The 13,905-nt window shown below is 40.2% G+C and overlaps 1 protein-coding gene across 4 annotated transcripts in view; it reads right to left on the reverse strand.

Moving 5' to 3' along the window:
- DAAM2 (dishevelled associated activator of morphogenesis 2) overlaps nt 1-13,905 on the reverse strand; it is a 214,598-nt gene that overhangs the window by 175,952 nt on the left and 24,741 nt on the right. For 2 of the 4 annotated variants that reach the window (XM_065833147.2, XM_065833151.2), the window contains exon 1: nt 8,661-8,970. The exons of 1 other annotated variant lie outside the window; for it this stretch is intronic. The gene's annotated coding sequence lies outside the window, so the exon portion shown is untranslated. Of the gene's footprint in view, nt 1-8,660; nt 8,971-13,905 lie in introns of those variants that run through there. One more of the 4 variants, XM_065833153.2, reaches the window with a different exon arrangement.

Here is a 13,905-nt window from a genome sequence, read left to right on the forward strand (position 1 = left end):
TATTACACATTGCAGTTTTGTGCATTTAAGCCAGAATAACATTCCCAGAGGATTGAAAGAACCCGCTACAGTGAGTTGTGGTTCTATTTTGGATCATATCACAGCATAACAAATCACAGTTTCAGACAATGGGATAAGGGGCTCAATAAACCAAGTAGCATGATAACTTCATGTATATCCCTTCCACACATGCAGCCATGTATAGAATCAAATCCACCTAAGGTCCTTCAAACTGTGCAACTACTAAGCGACGATCGCTCTCATACGTACATGTATCCATATACCATTATTTATTTAATACGTGCTGTTGTATAGCAGTAGCTTTCTAACCCTGTCCACCCACACACAGACTGTTTACAAGATCTGATTTCCCACATTTGAGGAAACAGAAGAGAACGTAAGTTTTTAATGCAAAAAGTTCTTTTGGTGCTGCTGGTTTGTTCCAGTAGTTTTATAGCTGCGCTCCATACAAAGTGGTCCTCAGAAGCAGAGTCACTAGACCTATTTGGCAACCCAATATCTCCCTGTGACTTCTGTCCTACAAGAAATTCTGAGTGCTGAGAATTATGCACTGGTACCCTGCTGGTCTAGCACATCTTTATAGTCAAAGAAGTTTGTAAACTTTTAGAAGGACGGTAATGTTATTTTTTTTTAATCGCAAATTAAAGGTTGAATTGGAAAACCAGCCATATTGCAGCTATCCTATACTGGAACTCCAGTCCTGCTGACCTTTGCTCTGGTTCCCTAAGGAATAAGGTTGAAAGATGCAAGGGCATCAATTAAAAAAAAAAAAAAAAGTTTACCTTTATAAAGCATCTCACAACACTCTCTGTAGATTAGCAAGTCTTTCCGAAATATGGAAAGACTCCTGTTAACCACCAAGTTGAGAGACCAGACTTCCCAGAGAGGTCAAATATTGCTGAGGTATGAGATGCTATATTTTGCTAAAGAATTTTGCACATTAGATGCCTGACTACTAATGTAATTTGGTTCTCAGACTGAGAAACTGAAAATGTAACTCTGAGCTATTTTGACTGCCTGGGCCTTGGGACATGAAAGAAGTCAAAGTAGGAAACATGAGCATAAGTCTCCAAATCCTGACAGTCACTTTCTTATTCTTTCTCTATGGTGCTCCAAGTCAAAGCTCTGCAGTGGCTGCCTTCTTTACAGCTAGTTAAGGCACCCTGAAAAGATAAATGAAACAGGAAAAACAACTTGGCTGAAGTACATTTTTATTTTTCCACTTCAATTTCACCTACAAGTCAGCCACCTTAAGCATGGCATAGGATGGCTGGCAAAAGCATAACATTATTGACTAAAACCTAGTGTCACTAGAACTCGTTATTTGTTCTCAAGTATTTTCTTAAGCGAAGAAAAAAAGGTTGTTCAATATAAAGAAATCCCTGAAGGGCTTCCAGCTGAAATGCTGTACAGTATTAGATGATGAAAGAACTGTTAGCGAAGTGAATAAGAAACAGGAAGTTGGAACTACCTGGCCAAGTTTCACTCTTTTTCCCGTGTAATTAAAAAATAACCAACACAGAGCGAAAAACAGCTTCCAGTAAAAATATATACTTTTATGACAAGTGCTCTATAGACAGAAATCAAAGGGGTTTTGGTTTGTGTATAAGTTGTTGGGTTTTTTGTTGCTAGAGAACATGATTAAAAGACAGTTATTGTTTAAACAATTCTATGTCTTCTTCCTTTTTTCCTGAGATTTAAACACAAAGCTTGCAGAATTATTAAAAACAGTATCTCTTTTTTAAAATGCAACACCTTGCCACAAAGTTTAGTTTGTGCTAAAGTTATTTCGCATCCTTGCAGGTACTATCACAGCCACTCTCATAAGTAGTCACCCTGCCCCACCTTCCAGCCTGACAGGAAAGTCTACAGCTCACAGACTCGGACTTCTGGATAAGATTAACGCAAAAACCCACAAGCAACTTTCCAAAAGGTCTTTGAATTGAGCAAAGAATAGAGAGACTACAAACACAGGACTTGTGTAATGCAAGTGGCATACTGAAAAACCGCATCAGGCAATTGAACAATTCAGAGGACTGGTAATGGAACACACTGTGTCCTTCCACTAGGTCACTAGGCTGGATCCATTTTGGAAAATGAATGAAAAACATTCCCAGCTGATGGCTACTCATATGAAATGAGCAAGGCTGTCCTGATAAATGAGTGAGTTTACCACAGTATTATTTCTCACTTGAAACAGAAAGATCACAAGGACTTCTGTTGGCATAACTTCAACAGATCACAGAAGCAGCCATCCCAAATCTGACTAGTCAGCTCCTTGCTGGCAATCTAACAGTGCTGGCTGAAAAAATGAAGTTGAACAGAATGATGTTGAACTTCTGGTTTAAGCCTCTGACTGGACCATAAGGCGAAGCTAGAGAGCAGCACTGGGGAAGCTGTCTCAGCCATGGTCCAAGGCATCACTTGTTCTGTGGCTGAACGAAGGGACTGCAGTTTTCCAGGGCTGCCACTATTAACAGTTTTCACCCAAAATAAACTAATTTTGCCTTTTTAAAACAAAAACAGAAGAAATCCAACTCACCGGTGAAGCTGTTTAAGACTTTTGAAAGATAATAATCCTTCAGCTTACTGGGATCTGTGCTTAATAGATAGATGTGGGTGCCAAGAGGCAGTTCAGCCCCAGCTGCCAGTACACCTTTCTATTCAAGCAAACCCGGCTTCCTGACTTTTAGAACACACACAAATTTGGCACATTTAATGAAGTTACTGTTCATTTTACTAAGGTATCCAATTGCCAGAAAAATGTTTTGTTTGCCTACCAGGAGATAAAATAGAACCACTGGCATATTTTCTTAAAAAGAAAAAAAAAGATAATTTTGATGCAAACACTGAAACTTTTATTTTTGGTTTGTTCCAGCTGCAGTACAAAGAAAAAAAAATCCCCCATCTATCCCCTGCATCAAGTCTTGTACCTGAAAGCATATGGTAATGCCCAGCCTGCTGTCAAAGGCACAAGCTGTCAACACAAGAGTGAAGCACTTGTATGGGCATGTACATACACGTTCATACACACACGATGTTTATAAAACTGCCGCTGTAAGGGATTTGGGGTTTATTTTTTTAATTAACTGAAAATGATAACACAAGAGCTTTTCATCTGGTATAAGCTTGGGTTTCATCAGCTGCTGCAAAAGATTCTCTTGGAGAAATGAATTTACAGTGTTTCTCCATGTACTTACTGTGGATTTCAAAATAAATACAGTTATGTGATTATGCCAGTTAATAGATGTAGGTAAAGTTACAGGTCTTGATTCATCTAGAAAGAGGCTGCAGAGCTAGACACACAATCTGGCTAACACATCATATCGGCTAAACAACACAATGCCCAGTTAAAACCAACAAAAAAATAGCCCACATGAAGCACAAGTGAAAAGAACTGGGAGGGGCACTTGGGAATGGTGCCCTCAGCCTGCCTGCTACAGCTGGTTATGGTGTTATAAACCACATGACATAAACGACAGCTCATTATTTGATGTTCCTTCTGCTCATCCACATTTCTCAGCCTGTCAGGCTTCTCAAATAGAACAATGCATCAGAGTAGGAAATTAAGAAATATGCAGACAAATACTTCAGAACCACTTTTGCTCTATGCTCCACTTTAAAAGCCAGCTGTTGCACTCTGAATCAGTTGCACTGCCCAGCCCCGCCCACCCCCCGGCCCCAAAAAAAAAGGACAATTTGGCAAGATGGTAAGCAACACATCTTAGTATAAAACTTATCCTTTCCAATGAAGGCACTAAGAAGTGCAGCCTATACTGAATAACAGCACTGCCCACTGCCACTTTGTCTTTTTTTCTTATATGGAACCTTCACAACCCATGGTCTCTTGAATTTACCCGATTCTAAAAAAGGAAGGGAGGATCTCAGCAGAGCCTTTTTTGGTCCGCAGGAATCTACAAATTCCTACCTCCTTTCCCCATCTCATGCTCCAAAATACATCAACTTGATACATACTTTTGCTAAGTGCTCAGAAGATTATTTCACAGGTTTTGGGGTGTAGCAAAGACAACAAAAGGAATTTCACCATTGTTTTGATTTACTGGCTGGCAAGGTCAGTGCAGCATTTAAATGTAATTATTTAATGATATATTAGGTCATTACCATGCTTTTGTAAGTATAGTTAAACTGATAGAGTGTCTAGGAGTTTTTTAAAGACATCTTGTTCATTTTTTCTTACATTTAAGAAGTAATACTCTCAATAATTTATTGAGACTAAAGAGAGCTTCAAGATTTCCAAAGATTCTGATGAATCTGGTTAAGAAAAAATAATTTTGGAACTAGAAATAGGACAAATGAACACATGCCAGTCATCAGCTGCCTCAGACACAAGATGACAGTTGTACATGTGTGAAGATGGAAATAAGTTGATGCCTTGAAAGATGCTCATGCACATGAGCATTGGTAGATCTAACATTGTCTGGAAAGTTGGGACTAGCTGCATATGGGTATCTATTCCACTGAAATTATTCTTTGAGGAACACATTCCTGCAATAATTCCTTTCCATCTACACCTTCAGAGCTATTGTGCTGGTTTGACTGAAAATGAGTTAATTTTGTTCATGCAGTTAGAAACTTTTCATAGCTAGCACAGCCATTATTTGGACTTCGAGAACAAGACATAACACCCCTGGATAGACTTAATGTTTTTAATTGCTCTGATCTGAGAGCCAAGGACATTCTGAGCACTCTGCCTGCAGGTGTGCAGCATCGAGAAAGTGGGGCATGGACGGAGCAGACCTTGACTGACATCCAGACTGATCAATATGAGTAATCCATCCCATTAGCATCACACTTCATATTTAAGGAGAATAGGGATCTTCCACTCTCTCTCTTACTTCTTCACTCTTTTTGTCAGAGCCAGGGGAATTCTGTTTGGGATATTTAGTTCAGCCTTTTGTTGTTTTGCAGAGGCCTCTCGGCCTTTCTGCCTTTTTTCTGTTTTTTTTCTCTTCAGGATCAGCTGTTCAAGACCAGCTGCTGCTTCCTGGGACTGGCTGCTTGAAGTGGACAAAGTTCGTGAGGAATTGTGTTGAGTAACTTTTATAGTCTATTTCAATTTTTATACCTATTAACTGGTAGTGTATTAGTATTTTGTTATTTTATTAAACTGTACTTATCTCAATCCAAGTTTCTCCCCTTTCAATTCTCTCCCCTATTTAGGAGGGTGAGTAAGCAGCTATTGTGGTTGTATTGCTAGCTTGGGTTAAACCACAACAGCTATTAAATCTTATTTACTTTCCTTCACCTTCTCTGCAAGTCAACATTTTTTGATGTTGCACAGGGCAACTTGAGAGGTCTCCACTTATACTGATAAACTTATCCCTTGTATGATGGAAAATGTGGGATTCCAAGTGCTTGCAAAAGTAGAGACAGGCAAATAAATCAGATGTAAAACCACATTTCAGTGTAAAAAATTGACTATGAAATCCTTTATCAAAGAACAAGTCAGGTTACTATGTTATCAGCACTGTGGGTTTTTTTATACGAAAGTGAGGATAAGTTTGTATCCTGCTTGTTATATAAAGCAAAAAGAGGCTTTACCTACAACAGAGAATAAAGCCAGATTCATCTCAGCTATGTGAGCACCACAAGCCTTCATAACCGGTGGTAACATTCTGCACTACATGAAGCTAGAAACATTCTTAGAGAAAGCATTTTGTAGTAGGCTTTGTTAAGCAGACTATGATAAGATGCTCAAAGATTAATTAACCACAACAAGCTGAAGCTCTGAAAAACAATGACCAAAACTAATAATGCTAGAAACCAAACTGTCAGTAATCTGTTAAGTGTTGTTCTGGTGAGACTCACTCAGCAGTTACTGTCAGTGTAAGAAAGTAGTACACAAGTACTCCAATGGCAGGCACAGAATTTATAGCACCACCAACAAAGTATCTACTGATAGGTAAAAAGAGTAGTTTCTAATGAAAAGAGCTACTCAAGGAAGCTCCATTTCTTTAATTTGGCATAAATATAGGTGAAGGATTTCTTCACATTTTAAATATCACACATGTCATATTAAGCTAATGCTTTGGAGACTTGACAGGATTTAACTGCACGACCTCAGTATGAGCCACAGACAGACTGAGAGTGTGGACTCTCAGACACAAGATAACCCAAAGAAAAACACTCAGGAGCAAAATAAAATGCATACTAAAGCAGATTTCCAAGCAACACAGTAAAAATCGGATCAGGCACAAACTCTCTCATTTGTGAAGCAAATATTTTAATTTGAGATATGGGCAAGTAGGAGAACTGAATTCAGTTCAACTACTATATTAAAAGTGTCATGCAGACAAATGAAATACATTGGGAGATGTAACTGACAGGAGCTTAGCTGAACCTCAGTGACTGTGGAGGACATACACTTGCGGTGAATAAATTAGCCTCCTAGCAAGACAAGCATCTGCTAGGGTCAAATGTGTCTCAGGATGTCTGATAGTTCTAGCATTCTCAAGATCTTGCTCCACTGCCCAGGGGTCCAGCCTGTCCTGCACAACACCAGGGGCACAGCTGAGTAATCCCATCAGGTAAGTCTGCTTGAAGGAAAATGAAAATGATTCTTCAAAAAGTTAACAAAGCATCAGTCAGACATCCAACTAGTACCTGCTAGTTCAGAGATAAACTAAAGAGGGAAATCTTTCCTGAGACCCAGTAAATCATTTCAAAGGGCCATTTATACCTGGATGTCTACTGAATCACAAGGAGTATAAAAGAAACATGTTTTGGTTTTGTGGTTTTTGTTGTTGTTTTCCTGAAAAACTACTAATATCCCGAGGATGCACTGCCTCACAACAACAGTTGTCTCTTGCAGGTAGGAAAGTTGGCTTCTGCTCACGTTCTCCACTCATTCAGCAGATGTAGTAGCAGTCTAAAGTCTTCAATCAGGTATAATAATCAAGAGTCTGAATTACTGCATTCTATATGGTCATTCAGCTCTTTTAATCTACTTTGCCCAGCATATCTCACATTAAGGACTCAAAACCTGCAGATCTTTCCACTCCACTGCAAACAAATCGTAAGTAACAGGAATAAAGTCAGACAGAAACATCATCTTGTTTTAGGCACAACTAAAGCCCAGGTCACAACAGAAACATCAAATTCTAATAGATATTGTATCAGATGGGAAGTTGACAGGTCTGATCCTTCTCTACTCACAATAGAACTGCACTAGTTAAAACAATACCTTCATTCCTTTTGAAGCCTTTGATTCAAGGAAACCCAATTCCTATTCCACAAAGTAGCAGAGCATTATTTTACACATCAGGGTACACATAAGCAAGTATACACAGAGTATACACACAGAGAGGTTAGGACAGTCTATTACTGTATTTGCTAACTCTTCATTACACATCAATGGAATATGGCACAACTATCAGCCTCCTGTGCCAGTAGTGGTATTGAGATTTCTATGAAGAAAGCTGTACATCTGACTGAACACATCCCTCTCTCCAAACTACTTGAAAATATGTGGCTCAGTCATTAGGGTTTACAGATCTTATTATTCAGCTTATAGGTCTCCAAACTCTGCAACATCTGTGCTGGATGCCAAGGATACATTCCCATATCAGATGTTTAACTCCAGTCTTCAACTTGATCAACACTGGGTCAGAGTTCTTTCTCATCTCACACACCATTACTGAAGTAACATTTCTGTCAGGAGATTCCACAATTTCCCCCTCCTTCTTTGTCCAGGCTGACTCCACAGCACATGCCAGAAAAGATAACAGGATCATGACCAGGCTCTAATTTCTAGAGCTGAACAACAGAATTTATATTTTTCTTTATAATTCAGATCGTCACTTCAAAAACAAACGAACGACCTCCGCAACCTAAGGGAAGAGAAATGAAGAACCTTGACTTCTCTAAGTGGATGCTATATACTGTAGCTTTCTGCGTGTGTGAGTAGTTTCTGGTTTAATTGTTTAAAACATCTTATCTCTACTCGATTTTTCACTTTAACTTTTACCAACTCCCTGTTTCAGGGAGGATTATGCCAAATGCGGCAACAGCGCCCTCTCTCTGATGCAGAAAAAATGGCATTTAATGCCTCTGCTTTTCCAGAACTGCCAGTCTATTTAATTAAATTTAAACAAACATGTACAACATCCGCTTGGCAATAATTCGGCATCCAGATTTCCACTGATAACGCAGTTTTTAAAAGATTCTTATTCCTCCTGCACACATCCCAGCGACTTTTAAAACTGTTTAAAGCGAAATTTGTTTTTACTCTGGAAAAGTAAATGACAAGTCACTTCAAGCTTCTTGAAAGTCTATTTTTCAAGTCTCCCTCTTTAATCATCTCTGCAAGAAAAGCCAATTACAACTCTTACCAGCTTTCTTTCCCCCCCACATACAAAAGCACTTGCTGGTTTCCCGTTCCCCACTCCTGCAGCAAAGCGTCACTGTGGAAAGAGGATTTTAAAATAAGAGCACGAACAGTGACAAATCCTCAAAGCTTTTTTTACACTTTTATTTTGCCTCCATGTTTTCCCAGTTGCTCTGCCCAGAAGACAATCCAAAAAAAAAAAAAAAAAAGCGCGGCCTGCAAAAAACATTACAAATTAAAAGACTGGAAAACTGCAGCCCACGAAGGAGGATGTGACTTTAGTTTGACTTACCGATTTTATCCAGCTGTATATTTTCCTACTTGCTTTTTACAGAGGCTGAGCTCAGTGCTCAGGAACGTCCAGCCCGTGTCAGGGAGTCAGGCAGGGCGCTGGTCCCCACGCTGGATGCTGCCGAGCGGGGGTGCCGGGGGCTGCTGCTGTTTCGTGAGCTCGCTCGGACCCAGCAGCTCAGGAACTGCTTCCCATTCCCAGCCCTGCTCCAGCGCTGCGGGCTTCGAGAGGCTGGGCCGGCCCCTGCTACTGTGCTGCACTTTCTTAAAGGCACAAGCTCCGGCCTGGCAGGAGCCCACGCCAGCCGGGAGCTACCGGGGCTGCCCGGGGCGGTGTCTGGAGCCGGGGCGGCGGGAGGGGTGGGCTCGTCGCTTCCAACCCGGGCGATAACCATCGCAATGCGAGACAGTTCCCTACGTGCCTTGGAAACAAGAACAACGCTCTTCTACACAGCTTTTCATTCAAGGGTTTCAGGTGTTGCCGTTCTTTATTTTTGCTGCACTCGCGCCCTCTGCAACACAGGTGGGAATAATTACACGGCGAAGGGGACGGGTCCGACCATTTCCCGGGACCGCGGGGGCAGGTTCCCATCTGTGGCAGGGACCCCAGTGGGGTGCAACAAGTCCGCCTCCACCCCATGCACTGCAGGCCCGGCAGCACGCTGTGCCCAGCCCACGGTTTGCAGTGGCACTATGACTGGGAGTATTCCCTTGCACCTCGGATCATTTTGACCTTCAGAGATTTTATTCCCTATAATGGAGAGGGTATGATGTAACTAAGTAAAAAGCCCTCATTTCCCAGTTTTTCCTCCTCACCCATTCTCAAGATAGTTTTAATCCTAGGTAAACCACTGCTTCTAGCATATTTTCCATTTTCTGACCACTTTCAACCATATCTGATATTAATAGTTAGATTGATATGAGGGAGCTGCCTGCTTCATGTGTGTTGCTGTCTGCAGTGAAAGAAACTGCATTCTCTGTTACACAGTAATACTGAAATTTGGAGATAGAGATATCATCTTCAAAATCTCTCTCTCGCTTTTTTTTTTTTTTTTTTAAACTCATGAAAATATACAGTTTGCTCTCTGTATGTGTAAGTCATTTGTTTTCATTAGAATAACTGAACTCCCATGATGACACCACCAATCAACACATATCACAAAGCAAAGTCATATATACAAGCATGTATATATTTAATGACACAACCAGAGAAAGCAAGTTACAGAGGAAAAATATCACTTTCAAACCAGCAGGCCAAACCAAACAAGATGAGACCAAGTCACCACTGTCCTGTCCTCTCTGCCTTAACATACACCAATGCACTGCAAGTGCAGATTGCGTACAAACTGCGAGCAAGCCGATGTGATATCTTTCTGTTTCTTTGCTCCTATTGTAAAAGGACATGGGTACAACCCAAAAGGTGAATCTGGCCCTTTTGATGTTAAAGGTCCTTCACAAACAGGCTCAGTAGGTATCTGCTAAGTATTGGCATGTATACCTTGTACCCTCTGAGCAAAGTAGCCATTTAGCCACACTACTAAATTATAATCTTCAGCATTATTAGCTTTGTATTACACCACAGGGAGACATCGGCGTTCCTCTAGCATGAGCTGTACTATGCTACTGCCTTTCTCAGCGGAAAACCTGGGAAAGACTTTATAATTCCATGAGTCCTCCCCTCTGTTCACATGCTCTATTGGTCTGTTAATTCTCATTTTCCACTCATGTCTCTGCCTGCTACTTCTTTTCATTGGATCCTCCAAGTCCCTGCCCATTTATTCCCTGTTTCCTCCTTCTGCATGCTGGGTACTTCTGCTACTGATCTCCACCTTGCAAGCTCCATCTTACTGTCTTGGTCTCCCTTTCTCCCCTCTATCCTCTCAGCTTCTTATTGCAAGAGGAAAGAAGATCTGAAAGGAGAGGTAGGAATGATTAACTGATTCATACTCTGGCTTTCCCACTGCCCTCTCCTTCCTCCAGCCAAGGTTCTGGAGATCAAGACTTGTATTCAGTTCTAGAACTAACCCGCAGCAGCAGGCCAAGGGACAAGGGTTAGGTAGGTTCACATTACCAACACCATCACCCCTCTCACCTTAGCACACTGTACCATTTATCATGATACAGTATAACCAAAATAAATGGTCCTTGTCTGGTTCGTTAGTTAAAAGTTAACAAAATGCTTATCTTTAAGACAAAGTTGGTCATCCATTTGATGCCTCAGCTAAGGTTATGCTGATATGTATAAAGCAGGCAGAGTCTGCCTACAAGACAACAGGGTAAGGTGCTGCAGTGGATGGGGATTTGAATGGCAAAGGCATCAATAATGGAGAGAAACTGAGGCTTGGGGGCAGCTAAAGCAATGCTCCAGTGCTTGGCACATGCCTAACGAGAACATGCAAAACACCAGAAAGTGTCCAGCAGGTAACAGGCTTGTGCCAGTGCACCAAAATGATCTAACCACCATAAATGTTAAGATAACAAAGAATATCTGCTGCTCCTTACGTATGTTGCTCCTTACACTCCTCATAATCCCATGTGAAAGCTGCCCCAACCCCTCACTGCAGCATCTGGATGTTCAATTGACAGAGCATTGTCTAATGGTTACAGCACAACTCCTGGTTTCTATTACTGGCTATAGGAGAAATGTGTGGTACATTAAATACAATAAAGAATGTAGAATTCAAATTCTGCTGCATGCTTTCATATTTAATCAGTAGTAAATGAAACTAGATAAATCACCAATTTTTTTTCTGTGACTCTGTTTCACCACCAACAAAAAAACAGTACATCAAACTCTGTTATATAATTCAATACTTGTATTAGTAACAGCCTGGGATAAAAGATGACAAAGAAGCCAGCTTTTTATTATTAAATGTTGAACTACAGATACCTCAGTGAAAACTGAAGAGTGTTGCAGTTTTCAAAAATGTTTGACTCTGCAGAACAATCCCCTCGCACAATAAGTGACATTTAATAGGAGCTATTTTGGTATCTAAGCTTATAGGGGACAGCAAAACCAGAAGTAATGCCTAAGTTACCACAAAAGAAAAAAGGTATGTTTCTCTTTCTGAACAGTGTATCACATAACATTTACATCCCAAGACAGCACTAAAATACTTATGAAGGCAGCTCCTTCTGAATACAGGAATAAGGCCATTAAATAAATCACCTGCCTATTTCTATAAGCATTTTTAGGCTCTGATGACCAAGATCAAAACCACAAAGCTCTAGTGTCATCTACATATAAGGGCTTGTAACAGTAATGAGTGAAAACACAAGGGAAAAGGAACACAAAAAAAGAAACAGATTATTTGTTTCTCGAAAACAGATTCCTTATAGAATGCAGAAGCAAAAGCTTTCATTAGATGTTGCTCCACCTCTGGAGACACCAACTGTTTGTTAGATCCTTTGTCAAAACAAAAGAACACGAGTATATTAGTCTAGCAACAAAAGTGCTCATTGTGAGAGGATACTAGTGCCAGGCTGCCTGCTCCATCTGATGAGATTAAACACCAGGCATCTGTGAGCTCAGCTGTGTGCCTTGCCTGACACCACCACGCGGTGCAGCTACTGGGCCAAAGACTCCTGTGCAGTCACCACGGACTACAGAACTGGCACGACTCTCATATCCTTCCTACAGAGATCATCTCTGCGTGTCTCCCAGTCTCTGAAATACCACACAATGTTTTGAGCATCTCTTGAGTGTGACATGCAGAGCTGTATTGCTATTATACTATACACTGACATTGGATGTAACATGGTGATGGAACCATCACAATCCTTACTTACCAAAGAGTCACAAGAAATTCTGTCCCCTGTCACTGAGAGGCTGAAATGAGGCATATATAGTAAATACAATACAGACATGCATATAGGTAGGTTCTTTTAGTTACTATATCTCTTCAAAAATTATTTTGATCTTTGGGTTCAAACCACACCATCAGATCTATGGGCTGGATTCCACTTCCGCTGACTTTCTGATGAAGAAGGATCAAACCATGCTCCAATTCAGGGATATAAGTTTCAGATTAAAGCTTTTCAATCCTACTCCACATCTTTAGTGTGTTAATACAGCAGTTTGACAACTTGCTTTGAACTTCAAAAATGTAGGGATCAGGACAATGCTCACCTGAATTAAAGTTCATTATTAATTAAAAATTAAAGCTATTAATGCCACACGGTTGTTTTCTGCTTGATGAATCATAATGCATGTATATATGTGTGTGTGCATGCTTGCATTTACACATGTGTATGCATCCAAATATTTGAGTAAAACTGTGAGAGAACTTCTTGCTGTTAAGGCTAGCTTGCATCTGATGTATTGTTGTACTTCTTTTTCTGCAGCATTCCTGCCATCATGGAAAAAATGTTATAGATAGCTGCCACTACAAACTCAGCCCAAACATTTATTTTTGGTGGGCTTATTTTCTCAGTTAAAAAAATAGTTAAAAGCAAATAACTTGGTTCCTAGAACCTAAGCCTTATCAGATCTGTAAGAGTTGTACAGATAATGAAAGTTATGGCCTTCAACATGAAGATAATGATCCTTGACATTGCCTTAAATCAATGTATTAGCTATCAAACTACTTCCACCAATTTTTCTTAAACAAAAATGTTCGTTTTCCATATTAAAAAATGGCCCACAACATGGAATTTAGGTCAACTACAAGTACAACTGCATTTGAATCTTTATCCATCATAATAAAATGTAAGATGTTGGTTTGGACTTTTCTGGAGATGGCACATTTCAATTTCACCTTTTTCCCCATCAGCTCCTTCTCTTTCATTGTCTTCTCAAGCCCATTATCACACTCTCTCCTGGTTTAGATTGAGTGATCTGCATAAGTTTTTTACTGACAAGGGAACATGCAAACACCAAAGAAAAGCCATCAATATTTGCTGCAACTTAGATAACAGATATGGAGAGAGGAAAGAGATAATTGCCCTTCAGAAAGGAGAAAAGGTTTACAAGCTTAGAAAGCAAAGTTCAGAGATTACTCTAATGGAAGGGGAAAAAAAAAAAAAAGGAAAAAAGTGGAAATTTGACAGGAATTGTCTCATTTCTTCCTTTAGTTTCCTTGGTATTTCTGAAATGTTTTGTAAGTACAACTCTGTTTTCAGATAACAGCCCAACTCAAACTCAGATCCCACAAAACTAAGGAGACAGAATCAGACAAAATTAGACTAAATTTTCTGCCACCAAAACACTGATCATCTGCCAGTAATAAAAGGTAGTTAGCAGCCCC

Source organism: Patagioenas fasciata, chromosome 3 (assembly GCF_037038585.1).
Source record: "Patagioenas fasciata isolate bPatFas1 chromosome 3, bPatFas1.hap1, whole genome shotgun sequence".
NCBI lineage: Eukaryota > Metazoa > Chordata > Aves > Columbiformes > Columbidae > Patagioenas > Patagioenas fasciata.